The sequence below is a fragment of the Puntigrus tetrazona genome, unplaced genomic scaffold (assembly GCF_018831695.1).
Source record: "Puntigrus tetrazona isolate hp1 unplaced genomic scaffold, ASM1883169v1 S000000966, whole genome shotgun sequence".
Classification (NCBI taxonomy): Eukaryota; Metazoa; Chordata; class Actinopteri; order Cypriniformes; family Cyprinidae; genus Puntigrus; species Puntigrus tetrazona.
In genome coordinates this window covers 1-15,144 of record NW_025048561.1, presented here as the reverse complement: position 1 = coordinate 15,144, position 15,144 = coordinate 1, and the positions used below count along the sequence as shown (strand labels likewise).

At 38.2% G+C, this 15,144-nt stretch overlaps 12 non-coding genes and 26 pseudogenes across 12 annotated transcripts; all 38 read left to right on the top strand.

Annotated features, from left to right (window-relative positions):
• Positions 1–184: 184 nt before the first annotated feature.
• On the top strand, positions 185–303 carry LOC122336732 (annotated as a pseudogene).
• Positions 304–581: 278 nt separating this feature from the next.
• On the top strand, positions 582–700 carry LOC122336623 (annotated as a pseudogene).
• Positions 701–982: 282 nt separating this feature from the next.
• LOC122336694 lies at positions 983–1,091 on the top strand (annotated as a pseudogene).
• Positions 1,092–1,371: 280 nt separating this feature from the next.
• Positions 1,372–1,489, top strand: LOC122336639 (annotated as a pseudogene).
• A 280-nt stretch (positions 1,490–1,769) lies between these two features.
• Positions 1,770–1,889, top strand: LOC122336700 (annotated as a pseudogene).
• Positions 1,890–2,166: 277 nt separating this feature from the next.
• Positions 2,167–2,284, top strand: LOC122336614 (annotated as a pseudogene).
• Positions 2,285–2,563: 279 nt separating this feature from the next.
• On the top strand, positions 2,564–2,682 carry LOC122336729. The gene has a single exon (XR_006249363.1). It is a non-coding gene; the product is annotated as a 5S ribosomal RNA (ribosomal RNA).
• A 276-nt stretch (positions 2,683–2,958) lies between these two features.
• LOC122336615 lies at positions 2,959–3,077 on the top strand (annotated as a pseudogene).
• Positions 3,078–3,357: 280 nt separating this feature from the next.
• On the top strand, positions 3,358–3,476 carry LOC122336609 (annotated as a pseudogene).
• Positions 3,477–3,754: 278 nt separating this feature from the next.
• On the top strand, positions 3,755–3,873 carry LOC122336743. The gene has a single exon (XR_006249365.1). It is a non-coding gene; the product is annotated as a 5S ribosomal RNA (ribosomal RNA).
• A 283-nt stretch (positions 3,874–4,156) lies between these two features.
• LOC122336731 lies at positions 4,157–4,275 on the top strand. Its single transcript, XR_006249364.1, has one exon. It is a non-coding gene; the product is annotated as a 5S ribosomal RNA (ribosomal RNA).
• Positions 4,276–4,557: 282 nt separating this feature from the next.
• On the top strand, positions 4,558–4,676 carry LOC122336707. Its single transcript, XR_006249354.1, has one exon. It is a non-coding gene; the product is annotated as a 5S ribosomal RNA (ribosomal RNA).
• A 282-nt stretch (positions 4,677–4,958) lies between these two features.
• LOC122336620 lies at positions 4,959–5,077 on the top strand. The gene has a single exon (XR_006249344.1). It is a non-coding gene; the product is annotated as a 5S ribosomal RNA (ribosomal RNA).
• Positions 5,078–5,354: 277 nt separating this feature from the next.
• On the top strand, positions 5,355–5,473 carry LOC122336612 (annotated as a pseudogene).
• Positions 5,474–5,753: 280 nt separating this feature from the next.
• LOC122336736 lies at positions 5,754–5,872 on the top strand (annotated as a pseudogene).
• Positions 5,873–6,150: 278 nt separating this feature from the next.
• LOC122336678 lies at positions 6,151–6,269 on the top strand. The gene has a single exon (XR_006249351.1). It is a non-coding gene; the product is annotated as a 5S ribosomal RNA (ribosomal RNA).
• Positions 6,270–6,552: 283 nt separating this feature from the next.
• Positions 6,553–6,671, top strand: LOC122336625 (annotated as a pseudogene).
• A 279-nt stretch (positions 6,672–6,950) lies between these two features.
• On the top strand, positions 6,951–7,065 carry LOC122336703 (annotated as a pseudogene).
• A 283-nt stretch (positions 7,066–7,348) lies between these two features.
• LOC122336621 lies at positions 7,349–7,467 on the top strand (annotated as a pseudogene).
• Positions 7,468–7,747: 280 nt separating this feature from the next.
• Positions 7,748–7,866, top strand: LOC122336666. Its single transcript, XR_006249350.1, has one exon. It is a non-coding gene; the product is annotated as a 5S ribosomal RNA (ribosomal RNA).
• A 282-nt stretch (positions 7,867–8,148) lies between these two features.
• Positions 8,149–8,267, top strand: LOC122336654. Its single transcript, XR_006249349.1, has one exon. It is a non-coding gene; the product is annotated as a 5S ribosomal RNA (ribosomal RNA).
• Positions 8,268–8,557: 290 nt separating this feature from the next.
• On the top strand, positions 8,558–8,676 carry LOC122336619 (annotated as a pseudogene).
• Positions 8,677–8,954: 278 nt separating this feature from the next.
• On the top strand, positions 8,955–9,073 carry LOC122336610 (annotated as a pseudogene).
• A 277-nt stretch (positions 9,074–9,350) lies between these two features.
• On the top strand, positions 9,351–9,469 carry LOC122336608. The gene has a single exon (XR_006249343.1). It is a non-coding gene; the product is annotated as a 5S ribosomal RNA (ribosomal RNA).
• Positions 9,470–9,745: 276 nt separating this feature from the next.
• Positions 9,746–9,864, top strand: LOC122336613 (annotated as a pseudogene).
• A 278-nt stretch (positions 9,865–10,142) lies between these two features.
• Positions 10,143–10,261, top strand: LOC122336735 (annotated as a pseudogene).
• Positions 10,262–10,535: 274 nt separating this feature from the next.
• On the top strand, positions 10,536–10,654 carry LOC122336733 (annotated as a pseudogene).
• A 276-nt stretch (positions 10,655–10,930) lies between these two features.
• LOC122336624 lies at positions 10,931–11,046 on the top strand (annotated as a pseudogene).
• Positions 11,047–11,322: 276 nt separating this feature from the next.
• Positions 11,323–11,441, top strand: LOC122336643. The gene has a single exon (XR_006249346.1). It is a non-coding gene; the product is annotated as a 5S ribosomal RNA (ribosomal RNA).
• Positions 11,442–11,717: 276 nt separating this feature from the next.
• Positions 11,718–11,836, top strand: LOC122336640 (annotated as a pseudogene).
• A 282-nt stretch (positions 11,837–12,118) lies between these two features.
• On the top strand, positions 12,119–12,237 carry LOC122336590. Its single transcript, XR_006249341.1, has one exon. It is a non-coding gene; the product is annotated as a 5S ribosomal RNA (ribosomal RNA).
• Positions 12,238–12,517: 280 nt separating this feature from the next.
• On the top strand, positions 12,518–12,636 carry LOC122336734 (annotated as a pseudogene).
• Positions 12,637–12,909: 273 nt separating this feature from the next.
• Positions 12,910–13,026, top strand: LOC122336709 (annotated as a pseudogene).
• Positions 13,027–13,300: 274 nt separating this feature from the next.
• LOC122336697 lies at positions 13,301–13,420 on the top strand (annotated as a pseudogene).
• Positions 13,421–13,697: 277 nt separating this feature from the next.
• On the top strand, positions 13,698–13,816 carry LOC122336631. The gene has a single exon (XR_006249345.1). It is a non-coding gene; the product is annotated as a 5S ribosomal RNA (ribosomal RNA).
• Positions 13,817–14,090: 274 nt separating this feature from the next.
• Positions 14,091–14,208, top strand: LOC122336651 (annotated as a pseudogene).
• Positions 14,209–14,482: 274 nt separating this feature from the next.
• On the top strand, positions 14,483–14,599 carry LOC122336715 (annotated as a pseudogene).
• A 280-nt stretch (positions 14,600–14,879) lies between these two features.
• On the top strand, positions 14,880–14,996 carry LOC122336658 (annotated as a pseudogene).
• The last annotated feature ends 148 nt before the right edge of the window (positions 14,997–15,144 follow it).

Below are 15,144 nucleotides of genomic sequence, written 5' to 3'. Positions count from 1 at the left end.
TGCCTTTAAAGTAGCTGTTCTTTAAACAGAGTCTGACTGTTTCTAACTACTTAACTAATGCTCTTATCTTTAATGTAGCTCATTTTGAAGTTTTTTTTTTTTGTATTTCATTCATTTACTTATCTAGTATAATGACTCTTAGTTTGCCTCACCTTAAAATAGGGGGCTTTTTGCAGCAGCTTTAGCTTACGGCCATACCACCCTGTTCACGCCTGATCTCGTCTGATTTCAGAAGCTAAGCAGAGTTGGGCCTAGTTAGTACTTGGATGGGAGACTGCCTAGGAATACCAGGTGCTGTAAGTTTTTGAGTTTTTTCATTACTTATCTAATACACTGGCCCTTAGTGTGGTCAAAGTTTGACCAGCTCTTTGCTTTCCCTTACTGCTTATTTAATTCAATTGCCTTTAAAGTAGCTGTTCTTTAAACAGAGTTTGACTGTTTTTAACTACTTAACTAATGCTCTTATCTTTAATGTAGCTCATTTTGAAGTATTTTTTTTTTTATTTCATTCATTACTTATCTAGTATAATGGCACTTAGTGTGCCTCACCTTAAAATAGGGGGCTTTTTGCAGCAGCTTTCGCTTACGGCCATACCACCCTTTTCACGCCTGATCTCGACTGATCTCAGAAGCTAAGCAGAGTTGGGCCTAGTTAGTACTTGGATGGGAGACTGCCTAGGAATACCAGGTGCTGTAGGTTTTTGAGTTTTTTCACTACTTATCTAATACACTGGCCCTTAGTGTGGTCAAAGTTTGACCAGCTCTTTGCTTTCCCTTACTGCTTATTTAATTCAATTGCCTTTAAAGTAGCTGTTCTTTAAACAGAGTTTGACTGTTTTTAACTACTTAACTAATGCTCTTATCTTTAATGTAGCTCATTTTGAAGTTTTTTTTTTTTTTTGTATTTCATTCATTACTTATCTAGTATAATGGCACTTAGTGTGCCTCACCTTAAAATAGGGGGCTTTTTGCAGCTTCGTTAGCTTACGGCCATACCACCCTGTTCACGCCTGATCTCAGAAGCTAAGCAAAGTTGGGCCTGGTTAGTACTTGGATGGGAGACTGCCTCGGAATACCAGGTGCTGTAAGTTTTTGAGTTTTTTCACTACTTATCTAATACACTGGCCCTTAGTGTGGTCAAAGTTTGACCAGCTCTTTGCTTTCCTTACTGCTTATTTAATTCAATTGCCTTTAAAGTAGCTGTTCTTTAAACAGAGTTTGACTGTTTTTAACTACTTAACTAATGCTCTTATCTTTAATGTAGCTCATTTTGAAGTATTTTTTTTTTTTTGTATTTCATTCATTACTTATCTAGTATAATGGCACTTAGTGTGCCTCACCTTAAAATAGGGGCTTTTTGCAGCAGCTTTAGCTTACGGCCATACCACCCTTTCACGCCTGATCTCGACTGATCTCAGAAGCTAAGCAGAGTTGGGCCTAGTTAGTACTTGGATGGGAGACTGCCTAGGAATACCAGGTGCTGTAGGTTTTTGAGTTTTTTCACTACTTATCTAATACACTGGCCCTTAGTGTGGTCAAAGTTTGACCAGCTCTTTGCTTTCCCTTACTGCTTATTTAATTCAATTGCCTTTAAAGTAGCTGTTCTTTAAACAGAGTTTGACTGTTTTTAACTACTTAACTAATGCTCTTATCTTTAATGTAGCTCATTTTGAAGTATTTTTTTTTTTGTATTTCATTCATTACTTATCTAGTATAATGGCACTTAGTGTGCCTCACCTTAAAATAGGGGGCTTTTTGCAGCAGCTTTTGCTTACGGCCGTACCACCCTGTTCACGCCAGATACCTGTCTGATCTCAGAAGCTAAGCAGAGTTGGGCCTAGTTAGTACTTGGATGGGAGACTGCCTAGGAATACCAGGTGCTGTAAATTTTTGAGTTTTTTCACTACTTATCTAATACACTGGCCCTTAGTGTGGTCAAAGTTTGACCAGCTCTTTGCTTTCCTTACTGCTTATTTAATTCAATTGCCTTTAAAGTAGCTGTTCTTTAAACAGAGTTTGACTGTTTTTAACTACTTAACTAATGCTCTTATCTTTAATGTAGCTCATTTTGAAGTATTTTTTTTTGTATTTCATTCATTACTTATCTAGTATAATGGCACTTAGTGTGCCTCACCTTAAAATAGGGGGCTTTTTGCAGCAGCTTTCGCTTACGGCCATACCACCCTGTTCACGCCTGATCTCGTCTGATCTCAGAAGCTAAGCAGAGTTGGGCCTAGTTAGTACTTGATGGGAGACTGCCTAGGAATACCAGGTGCTGTAAGTTTTGAGTTTTTTCACTACTTATCTAATACACTGGCCCTTAGTGTGGTCAAAGTTTGACCAGCTCTTTGCTTTCCTTACTGCTTATTTAATTCAATTGCCTTTAAAGTAGCTGTTCTTTAAACAGAGTTTGACTGTTTTTAACTACTTAACTAATGCTCTTATCTTTAATGTAGCTCATTTTGAAGTATTTTTTTTTTTTTGTATTTCATTCATTACTTATCTAGTATAATGGCACTTAGTGTGCCTCACCTTAAAATAGGGGCTTTTTGCAGCAGCTTTAGCTTACGGCCATACCACCCTGTTCACGCCTGATCTCGTCTGATCTCAGAAGCTAAGCAGAGTTGGGCCTAGTTAGTACTTGGATGGGAGACTGCCTAGGAATACCAGGTGCTGTAAGATTTTGAGTTTTTTCACTACTTATCTAATACACTGGCCCTTAGTGTGGTCAAAGTTTGACCAGCTCTTTGCTTTCCCTTACTGCTTATTTAATTCAATTGCCTTTAAAGTAGCTGTTCTTTAAACAGAGTTTGACTGTTTTTAACTACTTAACTAATGCTCTTATCTTTAATGTAGCTCATTTTGAAGTATTTTTTTTTGTATTTCATTCATTACTTATCTAGTATAATGGCACTTAGTGTGCCTCACCTTAAAATAGGGGCTTTTGCAGCAGCTTTAGCTTACGGCCATACCACCCTGTTCATGCCTGATCTCGCCTGATCTCAGAAGCTAAGCAGAGTTGGGCCTAGTTAGTACTTGGATGGGAGACTGCCTAGGAATACCAGGTGCTGTAAGTTTTTGAGTTTTTTCACTACTTATCTAATACACTGGCCCTTAGTGTGGTCAAAGTTTGACCAGCTCTTTGCTTTCCCTTACTGCTTATTTAATTCAATTGCCTTTAAAGTAGCTGTTCTTTAAACAGAGTTTGACTGTTTTTAACTACTTAACTAATGCTCTTATCTTTAATGTAGCTCATTTTGAAGTTTTTTTTTTTTTGTATTTCATTCATTACTTATCTAGTATAATGGCACTTAGTGTGCCTCACCTTAAAATAGGGGGCTTTTTGCAGCAGCTTTAGCTTACGGCCATACCACCCTGTTCACGCCTGATCTTGTCTGATCTCAGAAGCTAAGCAGAGTTGGGCCTAGTTAGTACTTGGATGGGAGACTGCCTAGGAATACCAGGTGCTGTAAGTTTTTGAGTTTTTTCACTACTTATCTAATACACTGGCCCTTAGTGTGGTCAAAGTTTGACCAGCTCTTTGCTTTCCTTACTGCTTATTTAATTCAATTGCCTTTAAAGTAGCTGTTCTTTAAACAGAGTTTGACTGTTTTTAACTACTTAACTAATGCTCTTATCTTTAATGTAGCTCATTTTGAAGTTTTTTTTTTTTTTGTATTTCATTCATTACTTATCTAGTATAATGGCACTTAGTGTGCCTCACCTTAAAATAGGGGCTTTTGCAGCAGCTTTCACTTACGGCCATACCACCCTGTTCACGCCTGATCTCGTCTGATCTCAGAAGCTAAGCAGAGTTGGGCCTAGTTAGTACTTGGATGGGAGACTGCCTAGGAATACCAGGTGCTGTAAGTTTTGAGTTTTTTCACTACTTATCTAATACACTGGCCCTTAGTGTGGTCAAAGTTTGACCAGCTCTTTGCTTTCCCTTACTGCTTATTTAATTCAATTGCCTTTAAAGTAGCTGTTCTTTAAACAGAGTTTGACTGTTTTTAACTACTTAACTAATGCTCTTATCTTTAATGTAGCTCATTTTGAAGTATTTTTTTTTTTTTTTGTATTTCATTCATTACTTATCTAGTATAATGGCACTTAGTGTGCCTCACCTTAAAATAGGGGGCTTTTTGCAGCAGCTTTCACTTACGGCCATACCACCCTGTTCACGCCTGATCTCGTCTGATCTCAGAAGCTAAGCAGAGTTGGGCCTAGTTAGTACTTGGATGGGAGACTGCCTAGGAATACCAGGTGCTGTAAGTTTTTGAGTTTTTTCACTACTTATCTAATACACTGGCCTTTAGTGTGGTCAAAGTTTGACCAGCTCTTTGCTTTCCCTTACTGCTTATTTAATTCAATTGCCTTTAAAGTAGATGTTCTTTAAACAGAGTTTGACTGTTTTTAATTACTTAACTAATGCTCTTATCTTTAATGTAGCTCATTTTGAAGTATTTTTTTTTTTTTGTATTTCATTCATTACTTATCTAGTATAATGGCACTTAGTGTGCCTCACCTTAAAATAGGGGGCTTTTTGCAGCAGCTTTCGCTTACGGCCATACCACCCTGTTCACACCTGATCTCGTCTGATCTCAGAAGCTAAGCAGAGTTGGGCCTAGTTAGTACTTGGATGGGAGACTGCCTAGGAATACCAGGTGCTGTAAGCTTTTGAGTTTTTTCACTACTTATCTAATACACTGGCCCTTAGTGTGGCCAAAGTTTGACCAGCTCCTGGCTTTCCCTTACTGCTTATTTAATTCAATTGCCTTTAAAGTAGCTGTACTTTAAACAGAGTTTGACTGTTTTTAACTACTTAACTAATGCTCTTATCTTTAATGTAGCTCATTTTGAAGTATTTTTTTTTTTTTGTATTTCATTCATTACTTATCTAGTATAATGGCACTTAGTGTGCCTCACCTTAAAATAGGGGCCTTTTTGCAGCAGCTTTCGCTTACGGCCATACCACCCTGTTCACGCCTGATCTCGTCTGATCTCAGAAGCTAAGCAGAGTTGGGCCTGGTTAGTACTTGGATGGGAGACTGCCTAGGAATACCAGGTGCTGTAAATTTTGAGTTTTTTCACTACTTATCTAATACAACGGCCCTTAGTGTGGCCAAAGTTTGACCAGCTCTTTGCTTTCCCTTACTGCTTATTTAATTCAATTGCCTTTAAAGTAGCTGTACTTTAAACAGAGTTTGACTGTTTTTAACTACTTAACTAATGCTCTTATCTTTAATGTAGCTCATTTTGAAGTATTTTTTTTTGTATTTCATTCATTACTTATCTAGTATAATGGCACTTAGTGTGCCTCACCTTAAAATAGGGGGCTTTTTGCAGCAGCTTTAGCTTACGGCCATACCACCCTGTTCACGCCTGATCACGCCTGATCTCAGAAGCTAAGCAGAGTTGGGCCTAGTTAGTACTTGGATGGGAGACTGCCTAGGAATACCAGGTGCTGTAAGTTTTTGAGTTTTTTCACTACTTATCTAATACACTGGCCCTTAGTGTGGTCAAAGTTTGACCAGCTCTTTGCTTTCCTTACTGCTTATTTATTTCAATTGCCTTTAAAGTAGCTGTTCTTTAAACAGAGTTTGACTGTTTTTAACTACTTAACTAATGCTCTTATCTTTAATGTAGCTCATTTTGAAGTATTTTTTTTTTTTTTGTATTTCATTTATTACTTATCTAGTATAATGGCACTTAGTGTGCCTCACCTTAAAATAGGGGCTTTTTGCAGCAGCTTTGCTTACGGCCATACCACCCTGTTCACGCCTGATCTCGCCTGATCTCAGAAGCTAAGCAGAGTTGGGCCTAGTTAGTACTTGGATGGGAGACTGCCTAGGAATACCAGGTGCTGTAAGTTTTGAGTTTTTTCACTACTTATCTAATACACTGGCCCATAGTGTGGTCAAAGTTTGACCAGCTCTTTGCTTTCCCTTACTGCTTATTTAATTCAATTGCCTTTAAAGTAGCTGTTCTTTAAACAGAGTTTGACTGTTTTTAACTACTTAACTAATGCTCTTATTTTTAATGTAGCTCATTTTGAAGTATTTTTTTTTTGTATTTCATTCATTACTTATCTAGTATAATGGCACTTAGTGTGCCTCACCTTAAAATAGGGGCCTTTTTGCAGCAGCTTTAGCTTACGGCCATACCACCCTGTTCACGCCTGATCTCGTCTGATCTCAGAAGCTAAGCAGAGTTGGGCCTAGTTAGTACTTGGATGGGAGACTGCCTAGGAATACCAGGTGCTGTAAGTTTTTGAGTTTTTTCACTACTCATCTAATACACTGGCCCTTAGTGTGGTCAAAGTTTGACCAGCTCTTTACTTTCCCTTACTGCTTATTTAATTCAATTGCCTTTAAAGTAGCTGTTCTTTAAACAGAGTTTGACTGTTTTTAACTACTTAACTAATGCTCTTATCTTTAATGTAGCTCATTTTGAAGTATTTTTTTGTATTTTGTATTTCATTCATTACTTATCTAGTATAATGGCACTTAGTGTGCCTCACCTTAAAATAGGGGGCTTTTTGCAGCAGCTTTCGCTTACGGCCATACCACCCTGTTCACGCCTGATGTCGTCTGATCTCAGAAGCTAAGCAGAGTTGGGCCTGGTTAGTACTTGAATGGGAGACTGCCTAGGAATACCAGGTGCTGTAAATTTTTGAGTTTTTTCACTACTTATCTAATACAACGTTCTTAGTGTGGCCAAAGTTTGACCAGCTCTTTGCTTTCCTTACTGCTTATTTAATTCAATTGCCTTTAAAGTAGCTGTACTTTAAACAGAGTTTGACTGTTTTTAACTACTTAACTAATGCTCTTATCTTTAATGTAGCTCATTTTGAAGTATTTTTTTTTTTTGTATTTCATTCATTACTTATCTAGTATAATGGCACTTAGTGTGCCTCACCTTAAAATAGGGGGCTTTTTGCAGCAGCTTTAGCTTACGGCCATACCACCCTGTTCACGCCTGATCTCGCCTGATCTCAGAAGCTAGAGTTGGGCCTAGTTAGTACTTGGATGGGAGACTGCCTAGGAATACCAGGTGCTGTAAGTTTTTGAGTTTTTTCACTACTTATCTAATACACTGGCCTTTAGTGTGGTCAAAGTTTGACCAGCTCTTTGCTTTCCCTTACTGCTTATTTAATTCAATTGCCTTTAAAGTAGCTGTTCTTTAAACAGAGTTTGACTGTTTTTAACTACTTAACTAATGCTCTTATCTTTAATGTAGCTCATTTTGAAGTTTTTTTTTTTTTTTTGTATTTCATTCATTACTTATCTAGTATAATGGCACTTAGTGTGCCTCACCTTAAAATAGGGGCCTTTTTGCAGCAGCTTTTGCTTACGGCCATACCACCCTGTTCACGCCTGATGTCGTCTGATCTCAGAAGCTAAGCAGAGTTGGGCCTGGTTAGTACTTGGATGGGAGACTGCCTAGGAATACCAGGTGCTGTAAATTTTTGAGTTTTTTCACTACTTATCTAATACAACGGCCCTTAGTGTGGCCAAAGTTTGTCCAGCTCTTTGCTTTCCCTTACTGCTTATTTAATTCAATTGCCTTTAAAGTAGCTGTACTTTAAACAGAGTTTGACTGTTTTTAACTACTTAACTAATGCTCTTATCTTTAATGTAGCTCATTTTGAAGTTTTTTTTTTTTTGTATTTCATTCATTACTTATCTAGTATAATGGCACTTAGTGTGCCTCACCTTAAAATAGGGGGCTTTTTGCAGCAGCTTTAGCTTACGGCCATACCACCCTGTTCACGCCTGATCTCGTCTGATCTCAGAAGCTAAGCAGAGTTGGGCCTAGTTAGTACTTGGATGGGAGACTGCCTAGGAATACCAGGTGCTGTAAGTTTTGAGTTTTTTCACTACTTATCTAATACACTGGCCCTTAGTGTGGTCAAAGTTTGACCAGCTCTTTGCTTTCCCTTACTGCTTATTTAATTCAATTGCCTTTAAAGTAGCTGTTCTTTAAACAGAGTTTGACTGTTTTTAACTACTTAACTAATGCTCTTATCTTTAATGTAGCTCATTTTGAAGTTTTTTTTTTTTTTTTGTATTTCATTCATTACTTATCTAGTATAATGGCACTTAGTGTGCCTCACCTTAAAATAGGGGGCTTTTTGCAGCAGCTTTCGCTTACGGCCATACCACCCTGTTCACGCCTGATCTCGTCTGATCTCAGAAGCTAAGCAGAGTTGGGCCTAGTTAGTACTTGGATGGGAGACTGCCTAGGAATACCAGGTGCTGTAAGTTTTGAGTTTTTTCACTACTTCTAATACTACTTATCTAATACACTGGCCCATAGTGTGGTCAAAGTTTGACCAGCTCTTTGCTTTCCCTTACTGCTTATTTAATTCAATTGCCTTTAAAGTAGCTGTTCTTTAAACAGAGTTTGACTGTTTTTAACTACTTAACTAATGCTCTTATCTTTAATGTAGCTCATTTTGAAGTATTTTTTTTTTGTATTTCATTCATTACTTATCTAGTATAATGGCACTTAGTGTGCCTCACCTTAAAATAGGGGCCTTTTTGCAGCAGCTTTCGCTTACGGCCATACCACCCTGTTCACGCCTGATGTCGTCTGATCTCAGAAGCTAAGCAGAGTTGGGCCTGGTTAGTACTTGGATGGGAGACTGCCTAGGAATACCAGGTGCTGTAAATTTTTGAGTTTTTTCACTACTTATCTAATACAACGGCCCTTAGTGTGGCCAAAGTTTGACCAGCTCTTTGCTTTCCCTTACTGCTTATTTAATTCAATTGCCTTTAAAGTAGCTGTACTTTAAACAGAGTTTGACTGTTTTTAACTACTTAACTAATGCTCTTATCTTTAATGTAGCTCATTTTGAAGTATTTTTTTTTTTGTATTTCATTCATTACTTATCTAGTATAATGGCACTTAGTGTGCCTCACCTTAAAATAGGGGCTTTTGCAGCAGCTTTAACTTACGGCCATACCACCCTGTTCACGCCTGATCTCGCCTGATCTCAGAAGCTAAGCAGAGTTGGGCCTAGTTAGTACTTGGATGGGAGACTGCCTAGGAATACCAGGTGCTGTGAGTTTTGAGTTTTTTCACTACTTATCTAATACACTGGCCCTTAGTGTGGCCAAAGTTTGACCAGCTCTTTGCTTTCCCTTACTGCTTATTTAATTCAATTGCCTTTAAAGTAGCTGTTCTTTAAACAGAGTTTGACTGTTTTTAACTACTTAACTAATGCTCTTATCTTTAATGTAGCTCATTTTGAAGTATTTTTTTTTGTATTTCATTCATTACTTATCTAGTATAATGGCACTTGTTGTGTGCCTCACCTTAAAATAGGGGCTTTTGCAGCAGCTTTCGCTTACGGCCATACCACCCTGTTCACGCCTGATCTCGTCTGATCTCAGAAGCTAAGCAGAGTTGGGCCTGGTTAGTACTTGGATGGGAGACTGCCTAGGAATACCAGGTGCTGTAAATTTGAGTTTTTTCACTACTTATCTAATACAACGGCCCTTAGTGTGGCCAAAGTTTGACCAGCTCTTTGCTTTCCCTTACTGCTTATTTAATTCAATTGCCTTTAAAGTAGCTGTACTTTAAACAGAGTTTGACTGTTTTTAACTACTTAACTAATGCTCTTATCTTTAATGTAGCTCATTTTGAAGTATTTTTTTTTGTATTTCATTCATTACTTATCTAGTATAATGGCACTTAGTGTGCCTCACCTTAAAATAGGGGGCTTTTTGCAGCAGCTTTCGCTTACGGCCATACCACCCTGTTCACGCCTGATCTCGTCTGATCTCAGAAGCTAAGCAGAGTTGGCCCTAGTTAGTACTTGGATGGGAGACTGCCTAGGAAAACCAGGTGCTGTAAGTTTTGAGTTTTTTCACTACTTATCTAATACACTGGCCCTTAGTGTGGTCAAAGTTTGACCAGCTCTTTGCTTTCCTTACTGCTTATTTAATTCAATTGCCTTTAAAGTAGCTGTTCTTTAAACAGAGTTTGACTGTTTTTAACTACTTAACTAATGCTCTTATCTTTAATGTAGCTCATTTTGAAGTTTTTTTTTTTTTTGTATTTCATTCATTACTTATCTAGTATAATGGCACTTAGTGTGCCTCACCTTAAAATAGGGGCTTTTTGCAGCAGCTTTCGCTTACGGCCATACCACCCTGTTCACGCCTGATCTCGCCTGATCTCAGAAGCTAAGCAGAGTTGGGCCTAGTTAGTACTTGGATGGGAGACTGCCTAGGAATACCAGGTGCTGTAAGTTTTTGAGTTTTTTCACTACTTATCTAATACACTGGCCCTAGTGTGTGGTCAAAGTTTGACCAGCTCTTTGCTTTCCTTACTGCTTATTTAATTCAATTGCCTTTAAAGTAGCTGTTCTTTAAACAGAGTTTGACTGTTTTTAACTACTTAACTAATGCTCTTATCTTTAATGTAGCTCATTTTGAAGTATTTTTTTTTGTATTTCATTCATTACTTATCTAGTATAATGGCACTTAGTGTGCCTCACCTTAAAATAGGGGCTTTTGCAGCAGCTTTCTTACGGCCATACCACCCTGTTCACGCCTGATCTCGTCTGATCTCAGAAGCTAAGCAGAGTTGGGCCTGCTTAGTACTTGGATGGGAGACTGCCTAGGAATACCAGGTGCTGTAAATTTGAGTTTTTTCACTACTTATCTAATACAACGGCCCTTAGTGTGGCCAAAGTTTGACCAGCTCTTTGCTTTCCCTTACTGCTTATTTAATTCAATTGCCTTTAAAGTAGCTGTACTTTAAACAGAGTTTGACTGTTTTTAACTACTTAACTAATGCTCTTATCTTTAATGTAGCTCATTTTGAAGTATTTTTTTTTTTGTATTTCATTCATTACTTATCTAGTATAATGGCACTTAGTGTGCCTCACCTTAAAATAGGGGCTTTTGCAGCAGCTTTAGCTTACGGCCATACCACCCTGTTCACGCCTGATCTCAGATCTCAGAAGCTAAGCAGAGTTGGGCCTAGTTAGTACTTGGATGGGAGACTGCCTAGGAATACCAGGTGCTGTAAGTTTTTGAGTTTTTTCACTACTTATCTAATACACTGGCCCTTAGTGTGGTCAAAGTTTGACCAGCTCTTTGCTTTCCCTTACTGCTTATTTAATTCAATTGCCTTTAAAGTAGCTGTACTTTAAACAGAGTTTGACTGTTTTTAACTACTTAACTAATGCTCTTATCTTTAATGTAGCTCATTTTGAAGTATTTTTTTTTATTTCATTCATTACTTATCTAGTATAATGGCACTTAATGTGCCACACCTTAAAATACGGGGCTTTTTGCAGCAGCTTTAGCTTACGGCCATACCACCCTGTTCACGCCTGATCTCGTCTGATCTCAGAAGCTAAGCAGAGTTGGGCCTAGTTAGTACTTGGATGGGAGACTGCCTAGGAATACCAGGTGCTGTAAGTTTTTGAGTTTTTTCACTACTTATCTAATACACTGGCCCTTAGTGTGGTCAAAGTTTGACCAGCTCTTTGCTTTCCCTTACTGCTTATTTAATTCAATTGCCTTTAAAGTAGCTGTTCTTTAAACAGAGTTTGACTGTTTTTAACTACTTAACTAATGCTCTTATCTTTAATGTAGCTCATTTTGAAGTATTTTTTTTTGTATTTCATTCATTACTTATCTAGTATAATGGCACTTAGTGTGCCTCACCTTAAAATAGGGGCTTTTTGCAGCAGCTTTCGCTACGGCCATACCACCCTGTTCACGCCTGATCTCGCCTGATCTCAGAAGCTAAGCAGAGTTGGGCCTAGTTAGTACTTGGATGGGAGACTGCCTAGGAATACCAGGTGCTGTAAGTTTTTGAGTTTTTTCACTACTTATCTAATACACTGGCCCTTAGTGTGGCCAAAGTTTGACCAGCTCTTTGCTTTCCCTTTACTGCTTATTTAATTCAATTGCCTTTAAAGTAGCTGTTCTTTAAACAGAGTTTGACTGTTTTTAACTACTTAACTAATGCTCTTATCTTTAATGTAGCTCATTTTGAAGTATTTTTTTTTTTTGTATTTCATTCATTACTTATCTAGTATAATGGCACTTAGTGTGCCTCACCTTAAAATAGGGGGCTTTTTGCAGCAGCTTTCGCTTACGGCCATACCACCCTGTTCACGCCTGATCTCGTCTGATCTCAGAAGCTAAGCAGAGTTGGGCCTGGTTAGTACTTGGATGGGAGACTGCCTAGGAATACCAGGTGCTGTAAGTTTTTGAGTTTTTTCACTACTTATCTAATACAACTGGCCTTAGTGTGGCCAAAGTTTGACCAGCTCTTTGCTTTCCTTACTGCTTATTTAATTCAATTGCCTTTAAAGTAGCTGTACTTTAAACAGAGTTTGACTGTTTTTAACTACTTAACTAATGCTCTTATCTTTAATGTAGCTCATTTTGAAGTATTTTTTTTTTTTTTGTATTTCATTCATTACTTATCTAGTATAATGGCACTTAGTGTGCCTCACCTTAAAATAGGGGCTTTTGCAGCAGCTTTCGCTTACGGCCATACCACCCTGTTCACGCCTGATCTCGCCTGATCTCAGAAGCTAAGCAGAGTTGGGCCTAGTTAGTACTTGGATGGGAGACTGCCTAGGAATACCAGGTGCTGTAAGTTTTGAGTTTTTTCACTACTTATCTAATACACTGGCCCTTAGTGTGGTCAAAGTTTGACCAGCTCTTTGCTTTCCTTACTGCTTATTTAATTCAATTGCCTTTAAAGTAGCTGTTCTTTAAACAGAGTTTGACTGTTTTTAACTACTTAACTAATGCTCTTATCTTTAATGTAGCTCATTTTGAAGTATTTTTTTTTGTATTTCATTCATTACTTATCTAGTATAATGGCACTTAGTGTGCCTCACCTTAAAATAGGGGCTTTTTGCAGCAGCTTTCACACGGCCATACCACCCTGTTCACGCCTGATCTCGCCTGATCTCAGAAGCTACAGAGTTGGGCCTGGTTAGTACTTGGATGGGAGACTGCCTAGGAATACCAGGTGCTGTAAATTTTTGAGTTTTTCACTACTTATCTAATACAACTGGCCCTTAGTGTGGCCAAAGTTTGACCAGCTCTTTGCTTTCCCTTACTGCTTATTTAATTCAATTGCCTTTAAAGTAGCTGTTCTTTAAACAGAGTTTGACTGTTTTTAACTACTTAACTAATGCTCTTATCTTTAATGTAGCTCATTTTGAAGTATTTTTTTTGTATTTCATTCATTACTTATCTAGTATAATGGCACTTAGTGTGCCTCACCTTAAAATAGGGGCTTTTGCAGCAGCTTTCGCCACGGCCATACCACCCCTGTTCACGCCTGATCTCGTCTGATCTCAGAAGCTAAGCAGAGTTGGGCCTAGTTAGTACTTGGATGGGAGACTGCCTAGGAATACCAGGTGCTGTAAGTTTTTGAGTTTTTTCACTACTTATCTAATACACTGGCCCTTAGTGTGGCCAAAGTTTGACCAGCTCTTTGCTTTCCCTTACTGCTTATTTAATTCAATTGCCTTTAAAGTAGCTGTACTTTAAACAGAGTTTGACTGTTTTTAACTACTTAACTAATGCTCTTATCTTTAATGTAGCTCATTTTGAAGTATTTTTTTTGTATTTCATTCATTACTTATCTAGTATAATGGCACTTAGTGTGCCTCACCTTAAAATAGGGGGCTTTTTGCAGCAGCTTTCGCTTACGGCCATACCACCCTGTTCACGCCTGATCTCGTCTGATCTCAGAAGCTAAGCAGAGTTGGGCCTAGTTAGTACTTGGATGGGAGACTGCCTAGGAATACCAGGTGCTGTAAGTTTTTGAGTTTTTTCACTACTTATCTAATACACTGGCCCTTAGTGTGGTCAAAGTTTGACCAGCTCTTTGCTTTCCCTTACTGCTTATTTAATTCAATTGCCTTTAAAGTAGCTGTTCTTTAAACAGAGTTTGACTGTTTTTAACTACTTAACTAATGCTCTTATCTTTAATGTAGCTCATTTTGAAGTATTTTTTTGTATTTCATTCATTACTTATCTAGTATAATGGCACTTAGTGTGCCTCACCTTAAAATAGGGGCTTTTTGCAGCAGCTTCGCTTACGCCATACCACCCTGTTCACGCCTGATCTCGCCTGATCTCAGAAGCTAAGCAGAGTTGGGCCTAGTTAGTACTTGGATGGGAGACTGCCTAGGAATACCAGGTGCTGTAAGTTTTGAGTTTTTTCACTACTTATCTAATACACTGGCCCTTAGTGTGGTCAAAGTTTGACCAGCTCTTTGCTTTCCTTACTGCTTATTTAATTCAATTGCCTTTAAAGTAGCTGTTCTTTAAACAGAGTTTGACTGTTTTTAACTACTTAACTAATGCTCTTATCTTTAATGTAGCTCATTTTGAAGTATTTTTTTTTTTTATTTCATTCATTACTTATCTAGTATAATGGCACTTAGTGTGCCTCACCTTAAAATAGGGGCTTTTTGCAGCAGCTTTCGCACGGCCATACCACCCTGTTCACGCCTGATCTCGCCTGATCTCAGAAGCTACAGAGTTGGGCCTAGTTAGTACTTGGATGGGAGACTGCCTAGGAATACCAGGTGCTGTAAGTTTTTGAGTTTTTTCACTACTTATCTAATACACTGGCCCTTAGTGTGGCCAAAGTTTGACCAGCTCTTTGCTTTCCCTTACTGCTTATTTAATTCAATTGCCTTTAAAGTAGCTGTTCTTTTAAACAGAGTTTGACTGTTTTTAACTACTTAACTAATGCTCTTATCTTTAATGTAGCTCATTTTGAAGTATTTTTTTTTTTGTATTTCATTCATTACTTATCTAGTATAATGGCACTTAGTGTGCCTCACCTTAAAATAGGGGCTTTTTGCAGCAGCTTTCGCTTACGGCCATACCACCCTGTTCACGCCTGATCTCGCCTGATCTCAGAAGCTACAGAGTTGGGCCTAGTTAGTACTTGGATGGGAGACTGCCTAGGAATACCAGGTGCTGTAAGTTTTTGAGTTTTTTCACTACTTATCTAATACACTGGCCCTCTAGTGTGGTCAAAGTTTGACCAGCTCTTTTGCTTTCCTTACTGCTTATTTAATTCAATTGCCTTTAAAGTAGCTGTTCTTAAAACAGAGTTTGACTGTTTTTAATTACT